Below are 25,905 nucleotides of genomic sequence, written 5' to 3' on the forward strand. Positions count from 1 at the left end.
GTTTCTCTGTCTTGGCTGTCCTGGAACTCACTTTGTAGACCAGGCTGGCCTCGAACTCACAGAGATCTGCCTGCCTCTACCTCCCTAGCGCTGGGATTAAAGGTGTTCACCACCACTGCCTGGCCTGATTACAGATTTTAATCACACCTACTAAATGCCTACACACACACCTTGGCTAGTGTGGAGTGATTGTGTGTGCCACAGTCTGGCAAAGTTGACACATCCCAAATCAATCACACTGTGAATCTTATGACTAGAGATGGGCTATAATAGAAAAATGTTCAATTTAATTAATTAAAATAAATTTTTAAAAAATATTCAGTAACAAAAAATGGTTTCTGTGTTGTTTTGTGTAACATCTACTAGCCATTTGTAGCTCCTGAGTATGGTGAGCTGTACTACTGAGAAAGTAAATTTTGGATTTTATTTAATTTTAACTTGAATCAATTCTGAAGTATAAGTTAAGGTCACCGTTGATATTATTGCTAGTTAAAAAGAATAAATTCACCAGGCAGTGGTGGCGCATGCCTTTAATCCCAGCACTTGAGAGTCAGAGGCAGGCAGATCTCTGTGAGTTTGAGGCTGGCCTGGTCTACAGAGTGAGTGCCAGGACAGCCAGAGCTACAGAAAAAAAGAAAAGAATATTTGGTCAGAATTGATATCAAAGGGCATGGTGTTTTCTTGTTGTCTTCTGAGGCACACAGTGGGACTTCCCATTACAGCTATCCCCTTCCATGCTGGATTTGCAGTGTGCTAGTATCCCCCTGAGATCCCCTTGCATGCTGAGTTCACAGTCTGCTGGTATCCCCTGAGATCCCCTTGCATGCTGAGTTCACAGTCTGCTGGTATCCCCTGAGATCCCCTTGCATGCTGAGTTCACAGTCTGCTGGTATCCCCTGAGATTGCTAGTCTTGCCAGCAGCCCACACAATGCAGGTGTACATCTCAGCATGGAGCATACATCAGACTGCTTGTCTAGGGGCCCAGGTAGCCATGCTAGAAACAACCATGTTACATTCACTGAATCCCATTCTCTGACGGATGGGCTGAGTCACCACTCACTGTTGCTATGAAAACATGTGGTAGGAGAAATGCCATTTCAGAAACCTCAGTGATGTGTTAAGAATCAAATGCACAAGGACCACATTCCCCAAACACAGATCAGTGAGGCTGGAGCTCATCAGTGGCTACAGACCCTTTTAGAACACTTAGAACTGGAAACATGACTGGGAATAATTCTTGGATCACAAAGATTCAAAGAGGTTATGCCTTACTTAGATAACTGATAGCAAGCAACGAGATATTAGTTATCCCTGGCGTCTGGCATAGGCCTTGTGTTCATTGCGTTCCTGTTGAGAATATAAACACATGTCCTCATAATGACTTCCAATTCTGTCTGAGAGTGGAAGCTTGAGATATCAGCAAGCTATTCCTCTGGGCTAGGAAGCATGGGCTACCATTTCATTGCTCACTGACTGAGTAACTGACAGAAGGAATTTCTAACTTAAAAGGAATCTGCCAGGCTAAATCATTAATTGCATCTTACTGAGCTCCTGTTACGCTCCAGACTTCATTTCCTTCCTCAGCGAGCATGTCTCCTCCTTGGAGAAGAAGCACAATGTCAGTGTGAATCAGGGTTGCTCCAGGCCTTGCAACCACAGACTCGGGCCCTGCCTGAGTTCCTGACTACAACTTTCTGATAATGAGGATCAACCTGTCTGGCAAGCACCATATAAATCCACTCTAGCATAGCATCACACAATAGAAACTTAATGCTGGAGGGACTTAATGCTAGTGGGCGTGTGGAAGGCAGGGACTAGTGGAAGTGTGTCTCTGGGGGCATGTCTTTGAAGCCTAATGTCTTGGCCCAGCGCCTACCTGCTCCTCCTCTATATTTCCCAACTGCCATGTGGTAAGCAGCTTCCTTTACATGGCCCTGCCATGACGATATTCTGTCTTGCCTGGCATCCAGAAACACAGAGCCAACAACCACAGGCAAGCAGCCTTGAGACTGGGAAGCAAAGTAAGTCCTCCTCCCTTTTTTGTCACAGAGACAAAAACCAAAGATTTCATATAACGAAGGGAACAGAGCAGGCGAGATGAACGGCAAAGGCATATCATGTACCCTCTTAGATCTGAAGTAGTGTCGTTTTAGCATGTGGTAAACATTGGAAAAGCTGTGGATTACTTGTTTTACACTTTGAGGAGCAGAGCTGTGGTAGTTGGAATGTAACTGGCCCCACAAGCTCATGGGGCGTGGCACTATGGGAAGTGCGGCCTTGTTGAAGGCCGTGTGGGGTAGGCTTTGAGGCCTCTTTCGTTTATGCTTCACTCAGTGTTACAGTCCACTTCCTGCTGCCTTCTGATCAAGATGTAGTCAGCCCCATGTCTGCCTGCGCACTGCCATGCTCCCACCATGATGATAACGGACTGAGCCTCTGAACCGTGAGCTGCCATGTCAATTAAATGTTTTCCCTCATAAGGGTTGCTATTGCTAACTAAGACAGGAGCCACTACTCCAAGTCTTGGTGCTTTCTGCTATTTTATTAGGCAGTGCTCTTGTAGGATGTCATGGACTCTACTGATAGAACCATTTTTTGCCACAATATATCAAAGAAATATAATAATACCCCACCCTAACCATGACTCTCTAAGGTTACCTTTTCTGAAAAACATGTAAGTGGTTTAGCATAGTTTGGTAGAGCTCTTACAAGATGAAATGGACATAACATATTTGATCAAGGACAAATGCTGTATTTTGGGAAGAAGAGTTGGCTTCCAGTACAGTCAATGTCCTGCTCACAATTACCTAACAACCGATTCCTATGGGCTGCAGGAGACCCCAAGGAGGTGGTTAAGAAAGAACTGTAGGCCGGGCATTAGTGGTGTATGCCTTTAATCCCAGCACTTGGGAGGCAGAGGCAGGTGGGTCTCTGTGAGATCGAGACCACCCTGGTCTACAAGAACTAGTTCCAGGACAGCCTACAAAGCTACACAGGGAAACCTGTCTCAAAAAACCAAAATCAGAAAAAGAAAAAGAAAAGGAAAAAGAACTGTAGTACTCTGCCTTAGGTCATCCTCAAACGATCAACAGCATTCTCCCAGGGCCTTTGTAATAGAATAGACTTCTGAGTCAGCCACCCCTGGAATATACTCAGGACGCCTGTCCCCAGTGCTGTTATCTGTAGGCAGGGCCTTAGATGTGGGGAAAAGGTGACCTTTGTGGGTACTTGCTACTGCAGATCCAGAGACTAGCTAGTGCCAGTGACCACTAGGCACCCTAGGAACTCCTGGAGACAGGGACTGTGGCTTCCAGCGCAGTAAGGAGTGGTATGTTATCCTTTCAAGTTTCTACAGAATACTGTACAACCTCGATGTGCTCTGGGCTAAGTCGTGTCTGGAATAGCTATGCCAGTCAGGGGTTGAGGGAAGTAGTAAAGGCTAAAAGTGAGTACCAGAGATGGGGAACTTCGAGACACACTGGTAGGGACTGAGCTACACAAATATGTGGAACACAAAGCTGGCAGACAATGGTTTATTGTCAGGGTGACTCATTATGTTGTTTTTTTTAATAGGAGTACATAAGAAAGATCTGGTGGAGACATCAGAAAAGACTACATGGACCTGGTCAGGCTTGGCTGAGCTGAACTTGGCAATTTCAGCTAAACAAGGTTAGAAGAATCTGAGTAGAACTGAAAGACCTCAGGTAAAGAAAAGAACTAGGACAAAGTGGGCCAAAATCATTCTGGCAGGACCAGTGTGGTCCCGAAGGAAGACAGAGGTGTAGTGTTGCCAAAGATGAGCACAACCAGGCCGTGTTGGTCCTGGAATGTCAGCCTTTGGGCTCTGTAGTCTCCTTCGTATGAAATAGAGAAGGTTCTTGAGCAGGGCAGTATTGTGGTGAGATTGCAGTCGTTGTCAAAGGGAAAATAATTTTGCAGCTAGACAAAGGTTAAAATATTTTGACAAGAGATTATAGCCAGGAACCAGCCTTGTCCACAGGAGAGGGTCAGGACCTACGTGAGCATTGGGAAGCAGAGGGGAGGGGGGAGGAGGAGTGATTGCACTTTCCACTGTTGATTGCAGAGATGGTGTCTGAGTTTCTTTTTATTGCTGTGACAAAATACTATGACCATGGCAACTTAGGAAAGAAAGAATTTAATTGGGTTTGTAGAGGGTTAGAGTTCCTGATGGTGGAAAAAAAAACATGGTGACAGGAACAACTTGCAAGCTCACATCTTGATCCATATGCAGGAGACAGAGAAAGGGTGTGCTGGGAATGGCACTAGTCTTTTGAAACCTCAAAGACTGACACCTGTGTGGCACACCTCCTCCAGCAAGGCCACACCTCCTAACCCTTCCCAAACAGTTCCACCAACTTGGGGCCAAGTGTTCAAACATAGGAGCCTGTGAGGCCTTCTCAGTTGAACCACCATAGATAGGAAGGAAGAGGGGAAAGGTAATGTTTAAGAGATAGGTATTAATCTCTGCGAGTTCGAGGCTAGCCTGGTCTACAGAGAGAGTTCCAGGACAGCCTCCAAAACAATATAGAGAAACCCTGTCTCGAAAAACCAAAATAATAATAATAATAATATAGGTATTAAGAAAGAAAGGTAATAAAAGACTGGGGAGAAAAAAAGAGAGAATCAGGAATGAGAGGGAAATGGAGTGGGGAACTGGTGTAATTGACACAATCCTATGACCCCAGCACTTGGGAGGCAGAGGCAGGAGGAAGACACTAAGTTCAGAATCAGAACCAGCATGGTCACAAAACAAAACAAAGAAGAGGAGAGGAGGGAGGAGGAGGAAAGAAAAGGGAGCCACAGATGGCCCCAAGGATTTGAAGGCGGCAGGGCAGGTGGCGGTGACTTTCTAGGGAAACACTAGAATTCTCTCTCCAGAGTGCTCTGGGTCTTGGGATCACCTTCTCTTCTGATCCACACACCGGAATGAAGGTGATGGTTATGTCTGCTTTGACTGTGACCCTTTTCTGGTTGTTACTGGAGGGATTGTGAGCAGCAGAACAATTATCGCTTATGAGCAGTCCCACAATAAGATGGTAAAACATCTGTTGCTAGGAGACAGTGCACAGGCTTCTGCTGAGAGGGAGAGAAAGAAATGGTTATTCTCATTAAGTCAGCTAATGCTCAAAAAGGATTTTCCATTCAGTCCAAGGCAGATATTGTTCAAATTTTAGATGGCCCTTATACAGAAACTAGACTCCTCTAATTCCTGGCAGCCCCCGAGAGGAGCAGTTCCCACCTTTTCTTGCCCCAGCCTCTGGGCAGGTCTCTGCTGGGCTGGCACCTTGGGTATGTCACAGATCCAGCTGTGGAGCTGTGCCTGGTGCTGTGTCTCGCCTCTCGCCAGCCTTAGGCAGGGCCCCCATCACTCCCAAGTGACGGATTCGAAGTCCATCTCAGAAATGGCTGGAAATGACAGCAAAAACTGCCTGTGGGGAAATCTAAGCCCTCACTTCATGCTGTCGGGCAAAGAAAGAGGAAGAAAGGGGAAAAGGGGGAAAAGGAAGGGGGAGAATAACAGAATTTTGTTTCATTTTGTCTATGGACCATATTTGAGCATTTCATGGTTTCTTTTAGTTTTGGTATACTTTGTGGGAGGGATTTGAAAAACTCTTTAAAACCATGGCATTTAGTTGATAGAAAATTTACCCTTTTGTTTCCCCTGGAAGAAATCCAGCAATGGGCTGTTGACAAACATTCCCCTTTGCTGCCCCAATTCCTCTTGAAGCCAGTATGAGGTAATCAAACTTCTCTAAGCAAATACGTAACATGCTAATTTGCATTTTATTTCCATAAGAAATGATGCAGGGATTTTTCTCCTGTGGGAGAAACCCAACCACCAACCCTCTTGCGTTTCATCTTGTATCTTATTTCCTGCCTTCCTAGTCCTGTGAGATTTTCCCAGCCATACTGTGATCTCAAGCTACCACCACACCATTATCCAACTTGCGTTTAACAACCAAATTAAGTTACTCAGACCTTCATCCTGTGTAACCGCAGGAAATCCATTCACTTCCAAAATATTCCAGAGTAATCCAAAGAAATTAGTTACTACCCTCCCGAAACAGTTCCTCAAGGCTCTAGCTGGGCATCTGCTCCAAGGGTTAGTACAGTTCCTCTGCATTGCCAGAGTAGCTAAGCTGTGAGGTTAATCGGTTTTCTTCGGTGAAACGTGAAAACCTCCTGTGCCTGGGTCCCGGGCAGCGTCCTCTTTCCAGGTTTCTCCCAGGTTGGACTAGCTTTTGTTACCAGTTGTTTCACTCAAGGCCATCTTTACTCTTCTCCCCAAAAGCCCAGGTGCCGAACCTGGTGGAGAAAAACGAAAATGCGCTAACAACAATCTAACAGGACGTTCTTCTTCCCAAGAGATCCAGCCCACGCTTTTCTACTGAAGTAGATTTATTAGGATGATGTTCCTCACCTTTTATAGCAATTTTCTCGTTTCAAATTAGCCTCGGCTTTATCCCAGGCAATCCAACAGTCCTGTGAAGGGGTCCCAACAGAAGAGACACATTCTTCTAGAGCTCAATCAAGCACCCCCAGGAGCAACAGCCTCAGTCCGCCGACAGGGCTCGCTCCCCCAACAGAAGCATTCTAGACTGTTTACTTCTCTGCCCCTGATATCCTTATTTATAGTCAGTGTAACAGGGCGCATGTGCACACTGGAGCAGGTACTATTTCTGGATCAAGAACTGGGAAGGAAAAAAAGAGCCAACAATCAAGCATGAAGATGTTCGCACTCTATGGAGTCATCCGAGGGAAACTGCTACGTTGCAAAATCCCCACGCAGGGTTCAGATGGATGGCAGACTTGCATCCATTTACTATGCATCCTCAGTCAAGTTTTTAAGTAGTAAAGCAGGAATAAGAGTAGACCCATAGGAAGCCCGGCGTTGTTGGTGCACGTCTTTAATCTCAGCACTCGGGAGGCAGAGGCAGGCGGATCTCCGTGAGTTCGAGACCAGCCTGGTCTATAAGAGCCAGTTCCAGGACAACTTCCTACTTCTTACACTAGCAAATTTGTATTGTCATTCCCTATGAATGGGTGCCTTACATCCTCCATGGCTAGCCAAGTGAGCAAAAGGCCCATTAAGGGGGCTAGAAGAAGCCCACTGGACTTTTCATCTTTTTGCTGGTCTTGCTCCTTTTTTTCATTAATATTTTTAGTTAAAATACAGAATAATGGACTTCGTTACAGTGTATCTTTTGTACCTGTCATTGTCCCCATCATCCTCTGTCCCTCTTCTCTTGCCCTCCTGCTGTCCTCCCCATCCAAATAGTCCCTCTTCTGCTTAGAGAGTGTTAGATTACTGATGTATAGTTTCCGATGTGTAAAATACTATGAAAAACCATTCTTATTGCCTAAACTATTTATTGCATGAAATAAAGTTTATGATGAAAATATTTCATCAGACTAAGCTCAAATGCAACAGATTTACCAACAAAGACACCAAGTAATTAGGCTGAATTGTGAAATGGTACAATTTCCCCCAACAGGAGATGGCAGGGGCCCTGTTTACCCAAGGCTAACCTTTCAGTGATATGGTTCTCCTTCAAGAATTTTAATAAAAGTCAAGTATATCTTCAAACCAAAGTTATCAAAATTTTGTTTTTTAACAATTGCCTTTCTGAAGTTCAAGTTTAACTGGTGTCAACTACAAAGGAAACTCCATTTCCCCAAAAACTAAAAGGCGAAAGGTACAAATGGCTATCTGTGGTGCCTATTGGCACACCAAAGCTCGTGCTGGACCCCAGGCACCTTCAGTATCAGTACTTGCTACATATTTCAAAGTCCTAGCCCTTCCCACCTCCTCCCTACTCTAACCCTCCCCAGCTCAAGGGCTCCCCTCCTCTGGCTGCTCCTTCTCACAGCCCTGCTACTTCGGCCATGCTCTCTCTGTTTCCTGTAACACCACCACCACCCGGACCTCACCACTCACCTGTCTTCCTGGCTCTAAAGCTCTGCTCCCCCTCCCCCACCCCTCCCCTCAGCTCCTGCTTGCCTCGTGTCCAAGTCCAGTCTGCTGGCCATGTTCAGTCTCCTTCTTTCTCTCCGTGCTCTAGACTCTTCCAGAGTCTCTGGCTGTTCTCTCGTATCTACAATAAAAAAATCTTCCCTTAACCATACCATAGAGCAATCATGTTGTCAACTTGTACATTGGATGCCTTGGTTTTCTCCAGCAACTATCATCTAGAACTTCCTTCAAAGTGCAGATCAAATAAGATGGCACTCTGTTGAGTTCCTGTTGCTCTCCAAAGGGAAGCAAAGCTCTCTCAGTAGCCTGTCCAGGTTGACTCGGCCTTCTTCAGCCTGGAGTTCTCTTTTCCAGGCCATTGTTTGGCTCCTTCCTTTCTGATCCAGCTTCTCTTCTCAGTTTGCCCACAGTGAAGCATCTCTGGTGCGGTCTTTGCCCTGTGGCTTCCCGTATAATTGTAAACCATACCCCACACTGAGAAGCCTTGCCTAATCTCTCCTCGTGTCATTGAGCTCCATGAGGTTTCAGAACCTGTCCAGCCTCTTTTTCTGGTCTCAACATTTCAAATAGCATCTGGTACCCAGTAGGCTCTCAATAGATACTGGTTGGGTAAATTGTATTGAAGGGGCCAGACCCTCACCCTGCTTTAGCTGCCATGACAAGCGGCAGAAAAGACTGAACATGTGCTTGCCTGACCTTGCCCCTCCTCCGAGTCATTAGAAGGTCACACACCCACGTGTCAAGGAACCAGTCAGAAATTAGCTGGCATGCGTTATGGTGCTTTATGGCACTTATGGTAAAAGTGACATAGCAACCGCCCTGGGAGGGCCTATAGGCCATAACAACCAGTTGACCAATCGACACAGTACAGGTCGTCCAAGCCCGGAAGTACACCAATCCTGAGACTGTTGCAAACCCCTAGACACCCCCCTACTCTACCCAATATCACCCCCCCCATGTTGGATGGATGAAGGGCCTGAGTTAATGGGTTAACTCGTTAAACAATAAAAGACTCTTTGCTTTTACATCTCTTGGTGATTTGAGGGTTCCGAATCTGGGCACAACATTACCTGTACTTAAGCACAGAGATAGAGTCCTTTGAGCATTGTGATGCTGCACCGTTCATTTGTCACCAGGTCACCGGTGTTTCTATGTATCAACCTATAGAAGGTGAGAGAAACTGCATCATTGCTTGTTGAGTTGGGTTGGGTCCACACAGACAGGCTGAGAACAAAATGTCCATGACCTACCATCAAGGGAAGGCAGTAAGTTACAAAGTAGTGTGAGGCATGATCCTTTTAACACTCATAATGTATGTATCTATTCTGTGACTCACACTTGTTAAATGTGTCTACATACAAATGTCAGATAAATGGCTATGAAAAACCAGACACACAGACGTAAAGAGTGGGTCTTCCTAGGGGCTAGGATTATAAATAGACATTTTCCCTTTAGATTTACTTGAACATTTTGTATCAGCATACTATCAACATATCAGTATAATAACATTGTGTATCGATTAATTACAGTGATTATACTCAGAAAATGAAATTAAGTTATTTCTGGTTTTTATTTGGTTGGTTTGGTTTGGTTTTAGTTTTGGTTTTTCAAGACAGGGTTTCTCTGTATAGCTCTGGCTCTCCAGCTCCTATTTCTGGGATTTTGTTTGTTTGTTTTGCTTTGTTCTGTTTTTTTTTTTTGTGCCTGTTTAACGTTTTTACTTTTTATTTATCCTTCTCTCATATCTTATATACTGAACACAGTTTCCCCTCCCTCCTCTTCTCCCAGGCCCTCTCCCCCAGATCCACTCCTCCTACGTCTCCCCTCAGAAAAGGGAGACCCTCCCAGGGATGCCAACCAAACATGGCCTATCAAGTTACAATAAGACTAGGCACATCCCCTCATATTAAAGCTGGATGAGGCAACCCAGTAGGAGAAAAAAGATCCCAGAAGCAGGCAAAAAGATCAGAGGCAGCCCCTGTTCCCACTGTTGGAAGTCCCACAAGAGGACCAAGACAACCGTGACATATTTGCACAGAGCCTAGGTCAGACCCACACACACTGCCTGATTATGGGTTCAGTCTCAGTGAGCCCAGGTTAGTTGATTCTGTGGGCCTTTTTCCTGAGGTGTCCTTGACCCCTCTGGCTCCTACAGTCCCTCTTCCCATCTTCCACAGGATTTCCTGGGCTCCACTCCTGAGTGTACACCCAAAGGACACTCCATCCCTCCACCAGGACAATTGCTCAGCTGTGTTCATAGCAACTTTATTTATAGTAGCCAGAAACTGGAAGCAACCTAGATGTCCCTCAACTGGATTAAGAAAAGGTGGTACATTTACACAAGGAGCATTATTCAGCTGTTAAAATTTGCAGTCTAAGCTGGGCGTTGGTGGCGCAACCCAGCATCCGGGAGGCAAAGGCAGGTGGATCTCTGAGTACGAGGCTACCCAGGACAGGCTCCAAAGAAATACAGAGAAACCATGTCTCAAAAAAATTTTGCAGTCTAATGGATGGAACTAAAAGAAAAAAATCATACTGAGCAAAATAACCCAGACACTGAAGACAAACATGGTATGTACTCACCTATTTCTGTCTATAAAAGAAGAAAGATGGGTTTAATAATAATAAATTTGATACTTGAAGTGTATTACAGGATCTGAAGTGATGGCTGACAGAAAATGACAAGTGACTTTGAAACCCAGAAGACGTTCCTGGTTTCTGCAGTTACTCCAGGTTATGTACTCACATCTGAAGACTTGGCGCTACAGGCGAAGAGAACATGTGACCTTTGTCTTCCCAAGTCTGGGTTACCTCACTTGGCGTTATCTTTTCTAGTTCCATCCATTTACCTGCAAGGTACATGATTTTTATCTTTTGGAACAGCTGAATAGTAGCCCATAGTGTCCATGTACCATGTTTTCCTTATCCATTTGTCAGCTGAAGGACATCTGGGTTGTTTCCGTTTCCTGGCTGCTGTGAATAGAGCAGCAGTGGACATGATTATCTGAGGAGTAGGATGTCTGGTCCTTTGGAAATGTGCCAAGGAGTGGCATAGCTGGTCACACGGGGGATTCAGTAGCTTTTTAGGAATTCACACACACACTACTTTCTACAGCGGCTGCCCCACTTCACTCCCACCAACAGTGGGTAATGGTTCCCTTTTCCCTACATCCCTCCCAGATGTTGTTGTTGGCTGTTTTCGTTGATCTTTCAGAATGGGGTCAAATGAAATCCCAAAGTTGGTTTGATTTGCAGTTCCCTGACTGCTAGGGATGACAAACATGTTTTGAGATATTTCTTAGCCTTAAACACACACAAAGAACCCCAGGCAGCTAAGTAATGCTGAGAGAAGGAGACCTCATCCTACTGGGGAAGAGTACAGTGCATCTGGTGAAGGTTGCTTGCGTGAACAGGGGCTGGGGATCATTTGCTAGAGCAAGAGCCACTTGCCAGTGGCTACGACACTGAAGAAAATGTCTCTTCCACTCCAGAAGCCAGACTGCCTCTGCCTTTAAATCCTCGGGGACAGATAGGGCCTTGGGAGCTTCTCCCTCAAGAGATTAATGTCTTGTAGTACTTTTGAAAAGGTGTAAGGTTCAAATTTCAGTGTCTATTTTAAAAAGTTTTCTTAGAACATGGTCAAGTTCACTCAGTTTCATGTTTCCTGTGTGGCCTGGGGGAGGAACCAGAGTATATAAAGGAAGTATATAGAGGATATAGGTATATAGAGGATGTGTATACAAGGTCTAGAATTTATAGAGGGAGTGTATACAAGGTCTAGAATTTATGGAGGATGTGTATACAAGGTCTAGAATTTATAGAGGGTGTGTATACAAGGTCTAGAATTTATAGAGGGAGTATATACAAGGTCTAGAATTTATAGAGGGAGTATATACAAGGTCTAGAATTTATAGAGGGAGTATATACAAGGTCTAGAATTTATAGAGGGAGTATATACAAGGTCTAGAATTTATAGAGGGAGTGTACACAGGGCCTGGAGTATGTAGGGGCCAGTGAAAACTAGGGCTGGGGAGCTCCATATATCTGCCCATGAAGCCAGCCCTCATTCTTGCTGGGTGAGGCTTTTTTGATGTATCTGGTTCAGGGAGTAGTGCCCACACCCCTGTAACCCCTCACCTAGGCTCTGTAAGGAAGCCCAATAAATTCAAGGTTCCCTAGAGTGAGTTTTGGCAGAATTGTGTCTCCATTTGCCTTTGAGACCTTAGGAGAAGAAGAAAGACTTTAGCCTGCCCCTGGAAAGAATGTTAACAATACAGAGATAGCATTATGTATATAAATATGAATAAACAGTGAGTTCTCCCATAGGGAAGAGCCCTGTGGCAACTGTTCCCATGTTGTTATTGTTGGGTTTTTATTCATTATTATTTTTAACTTTTTGTGTACGAGTGTACATTTGCATACTAGTTTGTGTGTTTTGATGCACCATGTGTGCTCTTGGTGCCTACAGAGGCCAGAAGAGGGAATTAGGTTCCCTGGAACTGGATATGCAGATGGTTGTGAACCACTATGTGGGTGCTGGGAATTGAACTCAGGACCTCTGGAAGAGCAGCCAGTGCTCTTAACTAATGAAGTATCTTCAGCCCTGCCACCCTCCCACTTGGTTGTGACTCAAAAGGAAGCCCCTATAGCTGTGTGACAGGCTCGCCAATAACATTCCGCTGTGTCAACAGAGGGAGAGCGCACGTGTGCATGATCGCTTATGTCTCCACAACCTCAACTCTTTGTTTCATGAGGAACTTAGAAGTAGTGGCTCCCCACTGGAGAGGCAGGGGCGGAAATGAAGGAAGCCTTTGACTCTGTCATTCTTTGATGCTCTTTCCATATTTAAATCACTGAATGCGCGACTTTTAAAATAATTTGTAAGAGATGAAAAAATTCACGAGTGATGCGCCCTTCGTCTTTCTCAGTGATCTGGTCCAGACCTCCCCCTCCCATGCCTCCTCTCTCCTCAGCAGAAAGGGGAGGTGGGCATGACTTCCTGCTCTTACAGTGCTCTCTGAGCTGTCAGGAAACAGGGTTCCTGCTTTCCGCCTCACCTTGGGGATTCCATCTGACGCATCTGCACTGTGCTATTCAACAGTACCGCACTCCTGTCCACTCATGGTCCCCTCCGCGTCTTCAGTGTCCCTTCCCCACGCAGACCAGCCACCACCCTCCGTCACCCTTTCTCCTCTATTGCCACGATGCTCTGACCACCACCTTTCCCTGCCAGAGGAGCAGCCTCCTTGTCAGAAGACCCCTTGGGGAAGGCCTCCGCTTCTGAAAAGGGGACAGGCTTCTGCCTTAAAAACAAACCACTCAGCACTCTCAAGCTGTTCAAGTCCATTCTGCCGGCTTGGCCACCAGAGTGAGTTTTCTTACTGCTTCAGTGTCCTCTGTCTCTGGAGCCACCACGACTATCCTCAGTGCCAGATGGCCTCACTGTGACATTTCCCTGCGCTGCTCCCCTACTCTGACCTCTAGAGTGGAGGCTACACCACGTACCCGTTTGGATGGGCTTCTGTCCTCTGATTTCCACTATGGTCTTTTGCAGCTCATCAAATGCTTACTCCTATGTTTCCAGGGCATTATCTAAGGAGTTGCCTCATCCCCATTTTCCCTTTAACTCTAGCGAAGTGGTTACCCAACATTGAACTTGGCTCTGTCTTTTAGATCTGAAGTTCCCCCAAATGTCTTGTGTGTAAGTAAAGGCGTGGTCCCCAGCGTAGCCATGTTCGGGTGGGGCTTTCTGAAGGTCTCAGATGGCGAAGACTCTGCTTTCATACTTTGATGGGATTACCAGCAGCTGATGGAAACCTTAGGAGGCGACACTCAGACTAACTGGGTCACAGGGCATTTGCCCAGGAAGGGTTATCTTAGCCCGGGCCCCCTCCTGTTTCCTGTCCTCCATGACATAGGCAGCCTGCTCCACTGCCTTCACTCCAATGCTGCGTTCTGCGGCACCACGGCCGTGCACCAAAGCTGATGACATCGGACAGAAGACTCCTCGCCTATTTAAGTTGACCGGTCCAGGTATTTTGTCACAGCAATGGAAAACTAAGACCTCTAGCTAGCGCAGCCTTGTCTTCTGAGCTGTCCATCTCACCCAGCTCTCTGCTCCTGACTCATCACATGTCTGAGCCTTTTCACATTTCCTAGTGACCCTTCCTTATCACAGCCACTGGTCTTTCGTCAGAGTCCCTTTCGTAACTCACTGGATACCACCCTGTCACTTCGTCTCTCTCTCCCCTTTGCTGCCTTTTGTGGCGTGCCATTTTCAAGTGCCACTGCTCACTTTCATTCTCTCCCTTTCTCTGAGTCCTCACTCTTTCACATTTCCTTTCACTCGCCACTTGTCCTCAAAAACTACAGTCTGCGCATGCTCCTCATACAGTCTGCGCATGCTCCTTGTACAGCCTGCGCATGCTCCTCTTTTTCTCACATTAGAGACCAACTCTCACATTAGTTGTTCTCTGAAGCACAAGAGAGAGAGAGAGATGCTACACACACACACACACACACACACACACACACACACACACACACACACACACACACACACACACACACCAGTCCATAGATTGAGAAGTTGATGGGAATGTGGGAATGAGCCATCATGTCCAGGAAGTGTCTCAGACTAGATAGCTTTTTGCAGAATCCTCGTCCGCATGGGAGCAGGGAAGGACTGCCCAACAATGGGCCCATAACCTGGAATGGAGATTGTCTCTGTGGTTCTACAGGGTACTGGAGGCCCCATGTGCTGTTCCCATGACTCCACTTCAGCATTATTGCCTACGTGTTACCAGCAAATGGTCTGTGCGTGACACTCAACGTAATTGGAATAGCGTTTACAAAAGAAAATTAGGAAGTGCCCTCTAGAGAAATGACCAGACTTAACTCCCTAGTGCTACACTATCAGATACGGGGGGGGGTGCACAGTGACCTTTTTGCCCTGAATTAGATGGAAGAACTCCTCAGAGGCACGTTCATGAGTCATCTGAGAGGTAGCTCCAAGCTGCCCCATCTAATCATCCAGGGATCATTGTCCGGGGTGTTTAAAGAAACTTTGTATCAGGGACTGTTCTAAATGCTGATGATATAAATCCCAATAAAAGTTGCCCCTTCCATATAGAACTACACGTTAAATTAAGTATAATCTAGCGTTTGACTATCTCAAAAGAAACAAGTACTAAGTGTTATTGTATTAGATGTAGCCTTTGATGCTTACCACCTGTTTCACATCTATTACTATGTTTAATGTGTGTAGTACTTGAGGAAGCAGGAGAATTGAATGAGTTTAAGACCAGCCTGATCTACATAGAGAGCTACAGGTTAGTCTAGGCTACAGGGCAAGACCCTATTTCCAAAAAAAATCATTCCATGCCAATAAAGTGCACCGGTAGAATAGTGTGGAGCTCACATTAGAGAAGAGGACACCAGCAGTGAAGAAGTCATGTGCACAATTGTGTCATGCTATGGCTGAGGGCTGGGGCCAGAGCCCAGGCAGTCAGGTGGAATTCACTCTTCTCTCCCCAGTTCTGCTTCTCTTCCTTGATTTCCTGAGCTGCTTAGAGAAGGTGCTAAGTCAGCCATCTTCCTTCTGAGTTTCCTTCACCGATGAGAGTCTCTCCTCCAGGGAATGCCTGCTCCAGGAGACACAGATGAGCCTAAAACTAGTGAAACCTCCCTGGCCACCTCGTAGGACTGCTGTAAAGCCTGCACTATGTAGCGCACTGTTCTAGTGAAAGCACTTGAGGTGCAATGAAGCCAGACCTGATCTTAGTCCGTTGCATCTACCCTTCCACAGAAGGAAAATTCCCAGGCTTCCATTCTTTTCCCAAGCGTCTGCCTTTCCCAGGGCTCCACAGAAGCCGAAAGCATGCTTCATTCGCCAGCAGCACCCCTCCGTGTTGCTCACAGGGTTATGAGCGTCCTGTGAGCAACATGCATTGTTGAGGAGATAGGGAAAAGATGAAGAAGACAGGTAATCTTTGAGAGAGAGGAAGCTGCACCTTTGGCCTGTGGCCTCCACCTCAGTGCACACCCTTGTGCTTCTCAAGGCACCTAGTTCAGTACATTGGCGTGACTTCCATAACTATTGCAGAGGGTTGAGGATGGGGGAGAGGAAAAGAGAGAAGAAAGGGAGAAGGCAGCATTTCAAAATTCATAAATGCTTTCGTCTCCAAGGGCAGAAGAGCCGGGACCTCATTTGTTTGCATCCTCATTTCTCAGCATCCCAGATGAGAGTGCCCATCACACTAGGTCTATGAGAACAGTGCCCAGGACTCTCATGAACACGCCGTGTTCCGGGAAATTATCCTGGAGCCACAGCAGAAGCAGCGGCCACGGCGATCACTGCCCCCGCATTCCCCTGGAAAGGCTGGACATAGCTCTGTGTTATTTTAGGCTCTGTGTCCCAGAAAAAAACCACTGGATGGAAATACCTCACCTCCTCCCTCCCACCAGCCCCAGCTCCCAGTGCTGAGCTGTGGTCAGTGAAGAACATTCAGTCTGTGTGTCTTAAGAAATTCGGGACAGGACGATGGGTGGAGCATTGCCAGTGTGACAGTGGAGGTGCGTCAGCGGGATCTATGACAGGTGGCAATGGCCAGCCTGGGAATCACTTACAGTCACAGAAGTTGCTTTCTCTCCCGGCCACTGTCCACTGATGGGAATGGGGCAGCTGACAGCCAAGCCAAACCATGGGACCCTGGAGAAAGATGTCTTGGGTAATTTGCACATGTGTTTTCGCATTGTTGAAAAACTGCCCAGAAAGTCGTATTCTGAGGAGGAATTTGTTTGTTGGCTGCCTTTCTTTTCAATCTCTTCAAGCGTTTCTCTCCTGATCACTTGGGTAGTATGCTTGCTTAGGCTTGTCATATTCTTGTCATAATGAACGTCTGCTGTCCACCACTTAGGAAGGAGCTGGCTTTGGAAAGATGTGGGGACAAGAGTCATGGACTTGTTTGTGGAAATATGTCCAAGAGAAAATGCCACCTCAGCTGACTATGCAGACTGGGCTGTAGCTGACATCCCCAGGGCAATCTGTCAACAATAGAGTTGAGGTTGCTAGTACTGGAAAATGCAAACTGGAGTAACCATCCATGTGAAATATGGGATCTCTGCTGCCTATAAATTCTCTCCACATGCAATTCAGCAGGCTATGCCTGCATTTCGGGTCTATGAAAATTAAGAGAAAGTCCCAGTTTACACAGGTAGCCAGTTCCCATGATGCAAATATTCTGACAATGATGAACTTTCAGCAACTCAGGTAACCTGCTCGAACCCTTGCTAAACATATACCAGCTCATACTATCTATCAGCGGCCAGGAAAAGAAAATACAATACAAATGAAACTCTTCCAGGCTTGGTTTTGTCATTTACCAGATACGTGCACTCAGCAAGTCCCACTTTCCTCTCTGCAGCCCAGGTGACATGGCAAATGCTACTGGCGCCTCGGCCAGACCTACAACATCTCTTCTTGGAGAACTGCAGCCTCCGTGAGGCTCCCTTATGGCACCGTGGATGGACTAATGGGCTCTGTACTCTAGGCTTCAGCTGATTAAATCAGAGCTGATACAGATGCCAGGGGAAGACAGGGCATTGTCTGGACAGTGGCAATCATATCTCTCCCTTGATTATTTGAGCAGAGCAGCCCAGAGGCTGGATTTGGGGGGGAAGGGAAAGAAAAAAAGAGGGGGGAGGGAGGAGGGAAAGAGGAGAGAGAGAGCTTTCTCACCTGTTGCTGCCAGAATGTCACAACTGAGAGTGAGCGGCATCTACCTGCTTCTCACACTTATCAGGCTCAGTCTGAGTGGGACTGTGTAAGCCAGCAAGCTGTAAGCCAGGCAGAAACAATCCTCCAGGCCTCCTGGAGCCCTGAGTGGTTCTCTCTGTGCCTCAGACAGCAGCATTGACTCCACCTGCACACTTAGAAGGGCCAGCCTGGACCCTACCACAGGCCTGTTCAGTCAGGGTGGGCATAGCAATTTCTGGTGACTGCACCCACCCCCCTCCACTTTGACCAAAACTGTCAATATTACTATTCCAAGGAGGTTACATTTTATATAAGAAAGGCTTACGCTGACTGATGCAGGGTTATTTTCTGGCTAGTTTATTATACGAAGGCCAAAATATTACTTGAATTAGCTAAGTGTTTAATTTTTAAAAATAAAATCTAGGAGCTGGAGAGATGGCCCAGTCAGTGAAAAGAGGTCTTTGTGGGCCTGGAAACCTGAGTGTGGACCCTAGCATCCTTGTAAAGGTCAGGCATAACCGTTTAAATCTGCTGGGGGCCAGGAAAAGGTGGATCCTAGCCCTGTTTATAAGCTCCAGCCTCAAGCAACGCTTCTATCTCAAAAATAAATGAGGAAGAGACATGATGTCAGCTTCTGGCCTCTGTGTGCTTGTACACACACACACACACACACACACACACACACGTACAACACACGCAAAAATAAATAAATATAATATTACTGGAAAAAATGACAAATTCCTTTGTTAAAAAAATTAGGCTAACATTCCAAAGGCTAGCCCAAAGTCAGAGGAGGAAAGTGTGAAGGATAAAACATTGCCAATAAACGAACAGCAGACAGCAAAGCCAACAAATGGGGAACAAGCAGGAGCACTTCAGAACACCAAAGCCAAAGAAAACTCAGAGCAGATGGCCCCGAGGCTGCGTGGTTCTGAGTGCACAGGATTTCACACAATATGCCACTGAGCATCGAAATGACTCATGATTTCTGGCTCTAGGAAACAGTTAGTGTCCACTAGAGGAGGATTTGCATAAGTACAGTAAAAAGTGAAACGGGAAACTGACCTCACTTTATCCTGACGTATCTCAAAGCGCACTTTTCACTGTTGATTTTGAGTCATTTGGTAAAATAGGAATTTTCACTTTAAAATGTTCTAAATGGGCAGTTTTTTGAAACTTCTGTTAGTCTATGTCAAACCGAGCAGCCTAGAGGTGGGGTTTGGGAGGAGGGGAAGGTAGGGAAGGTGCAGCCGCAAGAGAGGAGGGGGTGCATTGTGTCTTGCTTCCAGAGGGCTAACTGCAGGTTCGATAAATGGGTCCATTGAGCGGGACACGGTTGCGGGGAAGGCTGGAGCGCCTTGCAGCCCCTGGGATGACTGTCTCCAGCAGTTCCTGTACCAGGCACAGTCCCTGTGCTGAAGTGAGACCTAGATGGTGAAGGGAGGGGAACGAGGAACGGGGTTGAAAGGAATCCCCTTTGCACAGTGTCAACAGCAAAGAGACGAGGGACGGGGACATTCCACAGAGGCGTGACTCTCTCGGTGATTACACTTACACCTCAGATCACCAAATGAATGGAGGTTATTCCCTCTCCCCGCAATACTTCAGTTCTCTGCAGATGGCACCTGGGCTTTAGTTCAAATCCTAGCTAGCAGCTAGCATACGCCCCAAGTGGAGGTACTCCATCCCGCAAGACCGTCTGCCCAGTCAAATGTCCCAGGCTGTGCCTGTACTGCTACCAATGGGCTAGAGATGGAGGGTCAGTGTGGTGATGTACTGTTTATGATTTATTAAAGCTTGCCTGAGGATTCAGAAAGCAAAGTCAACCTCAAGCTATAGAGATCAGGCAGTGGTGGCACACACCTTTAATCCCAGGACTCGGGAGACAAAGGCAGATGGATCTCTGTGAGTTCAAGGCCATCCAGGGCTACATGAGATTGAATCGGTCTAAAAGAGCAACAGAGCTCACAGCTTTAATCCCAGCACTAGAGAGGTAAAGACAGGAGCAGGGGCTTCAGGAGTGAGTCTCGGGAGTCTCTAGCCACATTGAGGAGAGCATAGCAGTCTGAGTGAATCTGAGGAGCAGTGAAGTTGGGAACAGTTTGAGGATCACCTCTTTGTTCTGAGCTGAGGTAGGGCTGAGAGCTAGTGGTCGGCTGTTTTGCTTCTCTGAAGCTTGAACCCCAATATCTGTTTCTGGGTCTTCTGTTTATCATGCTACAGGTCTGTTATTAGACTTATTCATAGAACCTGGGGAATGCTTGCTTTCCTGGCTTGCTCTGGTTAGTTAGAAAGGAAAGGGCCTGGAGCTGATGGCATAGCTGGTGGCCCTTGATCCCAGCACTTGAAAGACAGAGACAGGTGAACCTCTGTAAGAGTAAAACCAGTGTGATCTTCATAGTGAGGCCAGATGGGACTACACAGTGAGAGTGTGTCTCAAAAACAAAACAACCAGGATGGAGTAGAACAGCCGAAGCTGTTGAGAAACAGCATGCAGTCTGGAAGGACCCCCGAGCAAGGGTCTTCCACTCCTCAGAGCTGGCCTGTGCCTCTGTTCCCAACCCAGAATCTCCCTGAACCCTGTCCTGTTTGTATGATTCTTCATTATGTATGCATGACTTATTGAACTATTGACCACTGGAGATTAAGTCAACCTCAATGTCTTCACAGAGGTCAGGCTGAAATTTCAATCCTTTAGTTACAGGGTGATTGGCTCCACTGACAGCTAGGCCCCTGCCCAGACAATCCAATAGCCCCTATCATTAGCATATAAAAAAGAGCTATATTTCCTGAGACCCCCTCCATATTTGAGAAACTCTGTCACAAAATAGAGAAAAGACCAGATATATAGCTCTTATTATAAATCATCACATCCAGTGACTAAATACATATTAATAAATTGGAAAATCAAAAATCGGGGAATAGTCCTATGTGTAATGGGCCACTGTGCCCACCTCTAAAGCACAGTGGCTGCCATTTCCAGCCTTCAGGCAGATGGATCCTGGGTTTCAATCCCAGCTACCTGGTGAGCGACCTTGGCTATTTACTAAGCCACAGTGTCCTGATTTCCTCACTAACTAGATACATATTCCTTTCTGCTATTTGTTTCTCATCCCCAGCTTCCTGCCCCTTGGAATTACCCAGGTTGTAGCAGCACCTCTTATTCCAATGAGGTAACCCTTGGCAGGACACTTTACAGAAGGCCTAGCTGTTGTGGAATACTACTTCAACTATGTAGAGGTGTTTACATTTGTTTCTGCTGCATTTGTTTAATCATGTAAAGATGTGTTGCTTTGCCTGCCTACGGCACCAGATTGGTTTAATAAAAAAGCTGAACAGTTAACAGTGAGGCAGTAGAGGGACAGGCAGGGCTGGTGGGCAGGGAGAATAACTAGGAGGAGAGATGAGAGCCAAGAGAACAAGAGAGGGCAGTGTCTGGGGCCAGCCTGCCAGGCAGCCACCAGACAGACAGACAGACAGACAGAGTGGGACACACAGAATGAAAGAAAGGTAAAAAGCCCCAAGGCGAAACGCAGATGAAGAGGAACAGGATAATGTAAATTACAAGCTAGTGGGACAAGCAGAAGACAAGGTGAGCATTCATGACTAATAATAAGTCTCTGCGTTGTGATTTGGGAGTTGGTTGGCGGCCCAAAAGAAAGCCTGCTACACCAAGCCGTGATCAGGCGACTGGAACTTGGAGGAAGCTGGAGAGAAGGAGCAGTAGATTAAGGATGCTTGCCTGCTAATGGGAGGACCAGAATTCCAATTCCCAACACCCACGTGAAAAGCTAGGCATTGCTACTTACTTGCCTGCAACCCATCGGGAGCCAGGTGGAGACAGTAGGTTCTGGGATTTCCTGGCCACCAGCCTAGCTAAAAAGCTGCAAGCAGGCAGAGAGTGACAGAAGGAGACATGACAGTCTTCCTTGTCTTCAAGCACACACACGTCAATGCACACCACAAAGACGAGATTAGCCCCACCTTTATTCTCAGGCAAGGGGAAAGGATCATAAGTAAGTTAACTGTTGAGGTAGGCGTGGTGGCACACACCTTTAATTCCAGAACTCAGGAGGCAGAGGCAGGCGGATCTCTGTGAGTTCAAGGACTCTCTACAAAGAGAGTTCCAGAGCCATTACCTGCATGGAGAGAGAGAGAGAGAGAGAGAGAGAGAGAGAGAGAGAGAGAGAGAGAGAGAGAGAGAGAGAGAGAGGAAGTATGAGAACTGAAATCTAGGTCAGGGACCGTCTCCTATGCTGGCTTGTATGCACCAGTCCCAAGGGATAGAGGTTTCTGTGCCCCAGACCCTCTAGACCTCACCCTAAGTATCACTTCATTTCATTTCTCTATTTCCTTTAAAAACAAAAACAAAAACAAACAAGCAAAAAACGGGGTCTCATTCTGTAGCAGACTGTTCTCTAACTCACAACGCCCCTGCTTCAGCCTCCTGAGTGGTGGGATAACAGGTGTGCGCCACCACGGCCAGTGTATGACATGTTTCATTATGTAATAAGCTGATGGTAAGTAACTAAGTGTACCCCTGAGTTCTCAAGGCTGTCCAATCAAGTGATTCAACTCCAAAAGGAAATCATAGGGACTGGGTCTTTTGCCATTATTTTTTTTTTTTTACTTTTTAATTTCATTTTACATTCCAACCACAGTTCTCCCTCCCACACTTCCCCTGCCCCCTACCCCACCCCCAGTCCACTTCACCTCACGGTAAGGCCTCCTGTTAGTCTGGCACGATAGGTTGGGGCAGGGCCAGGCCCCTCTCCCACACATTAACGCTGAGCATGGCATCCCACCATAGGGAGTGGGCTCCAACAAGCTAGCTCATGGACCAGGTCTGTGTCATGGTCCTACTGCCAGGGGCCCCTCAGCCACATAGGGACTGACCTTTTAGCTGGTCGAGCAGACATGGTTGACAACCTGGGGCTTGTGGTTGTGATCTGAAATGGAGGTACAGACCTGTGGAACTGAACCCCTAACACATGGTACCCAATGCCAACCCTGGCTAGTGACAACTGATTTGAATTGGAGGATATTTAGTGTCCACTGGACAAACCCACACACCTGGTCTCAAAAGTGTGCTGAGTGTATACAGAACATGGAATTTGTTTCTTTCATATTACAATAATACAGTGTGTTTTGAGGATTCAGTGGACCTGATTTGTGTGTTAAATCACTTAATCACTCTGAGCATTTAGCTTATTTTGCAATATGTCTCTGAGATACATTAAATAAATGATTCTCTCTCTCTCTCTCTCTCTCTCTCTCTCTCTCTCTCTCTCTCTCTCTCTCTCTCTCTCCCACTCTTCCAACTTCACCATGTAGATCTGGCTGTCCTTGAACTCCTTACATAGGCCTCATCTCTCAGGGATAATGTCAGATGTTTCTGATGCAATAAATGCCTGAGAGGAACAACAGAAGGAAGGAGAGTTTTGCTTGACTCGCTGTCAGTTCGGGCTCCTGTAGCTTGGCACCAATGTTTTGGGGCTTGTGGCCAGGCAGAGTGTCGTGGAAAGAAAGAGGGTGCAGTGAAGCACCATTCTCACCTCACAGAGGACAAGAAGCAAAAGATCTCAGAAGGAGCCAGAAGCCATGCGTGTCTTTCCAGGGCAGGTCCTCAGAGAGCTCACTCCAACAGGTCTTTAGTTTTCCGTCACACTCAGATACTCTACGAGGGGGTTATTCCACGCCTGGGGCCTCAGGGTCAAGCCTCTCCCTTGAATCCCATCAAACCTTTGCAGGACATTGCAAATCACACTCCGATCAGGAGCAAAGGCAGCTGCTGTGACGTGAAGAGGAAAACCAGGAGAGCTGGCGGGCGTGGCCACACACTGGCTGAGGACCCATGCGTGGTCGCCTTTTGGGTGAAGGCAGGGGCTGCCCTTTTAGCTTGGGAAGTTGGGGGATGACCTTGTGGGCCAAGAGCATTTACTGGTGGAGTGGATGTAGCATTTAAGAAAGAGGTCAAGGGGGACTTCTACACTTTTGACCTGAGTAAGGTGAGGTTTGTCCCTGAGGTGTCTTGCACAGAGGAAAAGGCAGGCTTGGTAAGGGGAAATAAAACATTGGTCAGAACACTTGATCTTTCTGCTACATAAACTGTCCCATGCTTGGTGAAACAAAGCAATAGCTTACTGGTATCTTTCATGCTCTACCTGTGGACCGGGCTCAGCTAAGGAACTCTCAGTTGCTTTTGTTCTTGCAAAGTGAGGCACTTGAGGTTCACTCTTACGGCTGGTACTTAAGGCTGGTCACTGGCTGGGAGCCCAGCAGGAGCAGTCTACGGCAGTGCCAAGATAAATTGCCTGTCCTCCTCTGGGTAGGAATTCTCTGTAAAACTGTATTCCAAGAGATTTGCATAGAAGTTCCACAAAATTCCTGTGAACTAGCCTCATACATATAAGCTGTATTTTGTTGGGGAGATAACTCATTAAGCCTCTAGTTCCCTCTCGATTTAGGGGAGAGGGGAAAGAAATTATTAAGAGGCATTTTTGTGCTTTCATATTTATGATGCTAGTGGAGTGATGAAAGGCACCTTTTCATTCAAGTGCCCCAGGCAGCTCTAGAGACTTACGTTAACGCCAAGAAAATCTGAACTCCACAATATGCACTCTGTGGTTTGTAGTCATTTCAAGAGAAAGGTGGTAAATGAATGGGCAGAGCATCACATGTGCACACACACACACACACACACACACACACACACACACACACACACAGGCACACACGCTTTTTTCCTTCAAAATTGTTGTTTCAGTTCTTGCAAAATTCTGGAGCCAGCTGTTTTTGTTGTTGTTGTCTTATTTTCTTTCACTAAAGATCTTTCACGTGTTCACGGTATTCTAAGGACATTTGCTCACTGTGCTCTGGACGTACCAGCTATTCTGAGACCTGAGAATGTGCCTCGGGCCTTGCTGTCCCCATGCCTGCACACCTGCTGTGTCACCCTTTTTCAGAGCGCCCTCCCTGCTCCAGTGCAGAGCTAGAGCGTCCTTTCAGATGGTCTCCCTTCCCTTTCGGGACACCCTCCATAGAGACAGCTAGCTCACCCAATGGTCGCCATTTAAACATCCTTTCAGAATTCCCTACACACTCTCCATACATAAAAAGGTCCGCCCTGTCATCTCTTACGTCTCCTTTATTGCCCCTGTTATAATCACAGGATCTCTTGGTTAAAATGTTGGTGTACTCAGTACCTGCTCGTTCATAAGACTGTAAGGTGTTGGAGACAGGCCCCCCAGTCATGTTTGCTTTCTTGTGTTTCGAAGTTTTGGGGATCAGAGCCACCTCAAGCACACTAGATGAGCACTCACCCACGGACCTGCAGCCCCATGGCCACCGTGTTGACCGCTGTATTCTCAACACCTAGCTCACTCTATGATAGATAAGAAACCGAGTAAACATTGAGCAATACGGCAATCCCTGCATTCTTGATGTAGTGCATTCCTGGACACCACAGCTCCCAGGAGGCCCTTGTGAAAGTGCTGAGAACTAATTCAGTGGAAAGCATTCAGTAAGTGAATAGAAGTGAATAGAGGGTCAAGATCCACTGGGGAAGCCAAATGGCAGAGTAGTCTGAAGCACAGACCGGCTTCCCAGCAGGTGTAGCTTACAAAGGCTCTCTTTTTCTCCTTGTTCCCGTGGGCTACTTGCTCCATGGTGTCATGTGGGACTAGGAGGAGGGGAAAGGTACTTTAAGGGCCAGAGGGAAGCAATGCAAGCCGGGGCTCTGCCATGGCTAGAAAAGGAAAAGCAGGACACTGCTGAGCGCAACTAAAGTGTTGTTCAGAAGAACAGCCAGGTCTTAAACCCCAGGCATTTGCTTACTTAGAACTCTGCTGAATTGTGTTTCGGGTACTTACTGTGTTAGTTAGGGTTTAGTTAGGGTTTCTATTGCGGCAATGACAAAACACTACGACCAAAGAACAAGCTGGGGAGGAAAGGGGTTATTTGGCTTACACTTCAGCGTTGCTGTTCATCGCTACAGTAAGTCAGGACAGGGACTCCAAACAGGTCGGGATCCCGGAAGCAGGAGTGATGCAGAAGCCGTGGAGGATGCTGCTTACTGGCTTGTTCCCCACGGCTTGCTCAACCCACGCTATAGAACCCAGGACCACCAGCCCAGGGATGGCTCCACCCACC

At 46.8% G+C, this 25,905-nt stretch overlaps 2 long non-coding RNA genes across 5 annotated transcripts; both read right to left on the reverse strand.

Annotated features, from left to right (window-relative positions):
- Window positions 1-4,141: 4,141 nt before the first annotated feature.
- On the reverse strand, window positions 4,142-6,716 carry LOC110339497. Of its 4 annotated transcripts, none has more exons than XR_005874293.1 (4): window positions 6,444-6,702; window positions 6,002-6,328; window positions 5,262-5,481; window positions 4,142-5,098 (listed from the first exon to the last, which is right to left on the reverse strand). It is a non-coding gene; the product is annotated as an uncharacterized LOC110339497 (long non-coding RNA). The 4 variants fall into 4 exon arrangements; XR_005874291.1 differs by having other exon boundaries at window positions 4,142-5,095; window positions 6,444-6,701; XR_005874292.1 differs by lacking the exon at window positions 5,262-5,481 and having other exon boundaries at window positions 4,142-5,095; window positions 6,444-6,694.
- A 1,297-nt stretch (window positions 6,717-8,013) lies between these two features.
- On the reverse strand, window positions 8,014-25,834 carry LOC110339492. Its single transcript, XR_002381566.2, has 3 exons — window positions 25,723-25,834; window positions 9,068-9,158; window positions 8,014-8,118 (listed from the first exon to the last, which is right to left on the reverse strand). It is a non-coding gene; the product is annotated as an uncharacterized LOC110339492 (long non-coding RNA).
- Between the last annotated feature and the right edge of the window lie 71 nt (window positions 25,835-25,905).

This window comes from Mesocricetus auratus, unplaced genomic scaffold (genome assembly GCF_017639785.1).
Source record: "Mesocricetus auratus isolate SY011 unplaced genomic scaffold, BCM_Maur_2.0 Super-Scaffold_100676, whole genome shotgun sequence".
In the NCBI taxonomy this organism is placed as follows: Eukaryota; Metazoa; Chordata; class Mammalia; order Rodentia; family Cricetidae; genus Mesocricetus; species Mesocricetus auratus.